This window comes from Onychomys torridus, unplaced genomic scaffold, assembly GCF_903995425.1.
Source record: "Onychomys torridus unplaced genomic scaffold, mOncTor1.1, whole genome shotgun sequence".
NCBI classification, from domain to species: Eukaryota; Metazoa; Chordata; class Mammalia; order Rodentia; family Cricetidae; genus Onychomys; species Onychomys torridus.
The window spans coordinates 1-3,851 of NW_023412847.1; the positions used below are offsets into that span (position 1 = coordinate 1).

The window sequence follows — 3,851 nt, forward strand, 5'->3', positions numbered from 1 at the left end:
ATAGCCAAATCAAACATTCCAATTAGAAAATGGTGTACAGATCTAAAGAGAGAATTCTCAACAGAAGAATTTCAAATGGACAAGAAACACTTTAAAAATGTTCAACAATGTTGGCACAGGAGAAAACTTCCTGAACAGAACACCAATAGCACAGGCACTAAGATCAACAATTAAGAGAGAAAGAGAGAGACCCCCACAGATTCTGAGCCAGAGGGCGGGTTCAGGGAGGGGAAGGAGTCCTGGAGCCCTTCAGCAGCTGGGGCAGTAGCAGCTGGAGGCCTCTCTGCTGCCCTCCAGAGCAAGCCAGCACAGCTGTCCCAGTCAGCAGAGCCCTGGCCCTTGCTGCCTCTGCCTTTGCCTAGCAGAACCCCAGCAGCAGGACCATTTCAGTGTGCTGGCTCCTGTGCTCAGCTCAGGGACATCTCTGGAGCTGCGGGATCCTACAGGGCTCCGAAGTCCTGCCTGGCAGCCCTGGGCGAGTGGGTGGGTAAGTTGGCACGCTGGTCACCCTTCTCTCTTTCCGCCTGAGTTGAATCTGTGCTGCCCGTGTCCAGGTGCTGGGCTTCCAGACCGACACGACCCCCATTCCTTCCTGCAGCCCTCTTGTCATGCTGCCCAAAGTGGAGACTGGCCTGATCGCATGGGGAACAGGGGCAGATGCCGGAAAACTAACAAGTGTCTCAATTTAAAATGGTGAATTTCTCCATGATGAAGATCTCAAAGAGCTATGTCCTGTTTGTGGCGATAAAGTATTCGGGTACCATTATGGTCTCCTTACCTGTCAAAGCTACAAGGGTTTTTTTAAGTGAACAGTCCAAATCAATAAAAGGTACACATGTATATAAAACCAGAACTGCCAGAACTGCCAAAACAAAGAGAAAACATAGTCCTTACTGTCAATTCCAAAAATGTCCAAGTGTTGGAAGGAAGCTAGAAGCCGTAGGAGGTGAGCGCATGCAAGGAGGCAGAAGTAAGTTGGGGCCGATGTACAAGAGAGACAGGGCCCTAAAGCAACAGAAGAAAGCCCTCATCCCTCATCGGAGCTGATGGATTTAAGCTGGAATCCATGACTCAGGTGATGCAAGTGATGCCCTTGGACCTGACCATCCTCTCTGAAATTCAGAACATCCATTCTGCCTCCAAAGGCCTACCTCTGAACCTTGCTGCCTTGCCTCCCACAGACTATGACAGAAGTCCCTTTGTCACCTCCCCATTAGCATGACAATGCCACCTCCTGGCAGCCTGCAAGGTTACCAACCATATGGTCACTTTCCTACCCTGGCCATCAAGTCTGAGTACCCAGATCCCCACATCAGCTTGCCTGAGTCAGTGATGGACTACTCCTACATGGATGGTTACCAGATAAGCTCCCCAGGCAGCACACCATGCCTGATACTGGAACTTCTGAAGTGTGAACCAGATGAGCCTCAAATTCGAGTGAAAATCTCAGCTTACTCACAGCAAGAGCAGGCTAACTGAGGCAAGCATGAAAAGCTGAACACATTTGGGCTCATGTGCAAAATGGCAGACCAGACCCTCTTCTCCATTGTTGAGTGGGCCAGGAGTAGTGTCTTCTTCAGAGACCTGAAGGTTGATGACCAAATAAAGCTGCCTCAGAACTGCTGGAGTGAGCTCTTGATCCTTGATCACATTTACTGGCAAGTGGTACATGGGAAGGAAGGGTACCTCTTGCTGATTACTGGGCAACAAGTTGACTACTCCAGCATAGCCTCGCAAGCCAGAGTCACACTCACCAACCTCCTGAGTCATTCACAGGAGCTAGTCCTGAGACTTTGTTCTCTACAGTTTGACCATCCAGAGTTTGTATGTCTGAAGCTCCTAGTGCTGTTCAGCTTAGATGTCAAGAATCTTGAGAACTTCCAGCTGGTGGAAGGTGTCCAGGAACAGGTGAATGCTGCCTGGCAGGACTACACGGTTTGCAACTACCCCCAGCGAACAGAGAAGTTTGGACAACTGCTTCTTCTACTCCCAGAAATCCAGGCACTCCGCATGCAGGTGGACGAGTACCTCTAAGGCAAGCATGTGAACTGGGATGTACCCTGCAGTAACCTTCTCATCCAGATGCTGCACGCAGAGAGAACCTGAGTGGCCACCCCTAGAAGCTTGCTCTAGGAACGGAGAGACTGGAGGGAGAGGAGGAGGAGGAAGAAAACAGAAGACTCTGAACTGCCTCAAGCAATGCTTGTTGCTGTAGCGCCCATGCTACCACCACCTGTTTACCATGTCCAAGCAAGGGGCTGTGGATGGAAAAACAGAGACAAAAGACAGCAGGTCATTCGTGCCAGGGGATGCTGAATGCCTTTATCGAAGAAGGGAGGCTTACAGCATAAAGGAGGAACCCCGGAGGGCAGAAGTTCCCTAGTGAATGTTCTACATTCTTGATCTAAGCTGTTTACACCAAACACAGGATACACAAAGAACTTCCCTTAAGCATTCAGGAGGGTGGAGACCAGCAGGGAATCAGCATAGTGAGGACATCGGGTCAGGTCAGGCAAGCAGGGCAGTAGTTACCCAACTTGGGAGTTCCAGGGCCCTACAGGTCCCCCTTTTTACTAAAAAATGAGCTTCTGACTTTGGTTGTGTGGGATGTCAGCAGGTTGCCTTATCCGTCATGGAGACACTTGCCCAGGCCACACAAGTCTTAGGTTGACACCGCCCTCCAAGCATTACCCATCTCTGAATACTCATTATCATACAGGCTCAACTAGGTGAGCTGTAGGGTTAACTGCTGCCAAAGATCTCAAAGTGGGGCTGGGCTTGCAATCTGTGTGACACAGAAAAGACCAGAAGTCCTAACCACCATAGCCGTAGGCTAGAGGCAATTGAGCCATTCCCTTCTTTAACGAGCCTTACTGCAAATTGGAGTCCTTGTAAGATGGTATCCTGAGAGCAAATGGAACTTGGAGTTTATTGAATTTATACATTCAAAGCCAATCGAAATGTATATACTACTGAATTAAATTTATCATGCCCAATAGAATGAAAAGAGTAATTAACTATGGTGAGTACTTTTGCTGCCAGGGTCTCCATTGTGCTAAGCTGTAGGGAAATGGCAATCCAGAAATAGTAGCAGCAGTGGCTGCCACTGCTATAACAGCAACAATGGCAGCAGCAGTGTCAAATTCTCTTCTGGAGCATGTGAGCATCATCAGGTGTCTAACTGCCACAGTCCATTTGGCATGGACACACGCTCCAGGAACACGAACCACCAAGGCCCATTTCTTGATCCCAGCTCGACTTGAGCTGGCAGCTCTGTAAAAGAACAACTAAGAACCATAAAGAAAAAAAAAGAGACAGACAGAAGACAAAGAGCAGAACTAATGGTCTCATTATTGCTACATTCAGGCTCACAGATTTTAAGGTATCTTCAAAAGAGGCTAGATGAATTTCAGGAGGCCAATAAATGTTGCACAGAGCCACTCCTGAAGAGTAGGTACTATACCAGCTTGAAGAGGGCTGGCAAACCAATGAAAAAGGCTTAGCTGGCATGGTAAGTGTTAACAAATGGAAGTCAGTGACCTTCGGGGTTATCCTTAATCTCCAAGGTGTCTGGGTGACACGTTCTCCAACATACTTGAAAGAGCAGTTACCATATACTACCTTCTGAAGAATCCAACCGCATGTCTACAGTTCCTAGGCTTATGTTACTGCTTGCCAAGGCCGGCTGTATTGGGCTCTTAATCCCCATTGGCATCAGAAGGGGATAGTTTTTCTCGAAGGCCCAATAGGTCTCTGCCATGCTGGGATTCAGCAGCAGCCACAGGGCGCACACAGCACTCAGGAACCCAAAGAGGAACCTCATTGTCCTGAGGAAAGACACAAACAGAACC

At 48.7% G+C, this 3,851-nt stretch overlaps 1 pseudogene; it reads left to right on the plus strand.

Annotated features, from left to right (window-relative positions):
• The first annotated feature begins 559 nt into the window (after positions 1–559).
• LOC118575910 lies at positions 560–2,106 on the plus strand (annotated as a pseudogene).
• Positions 2,107–3,851: the final 1,745 nt, after the last annotated feature.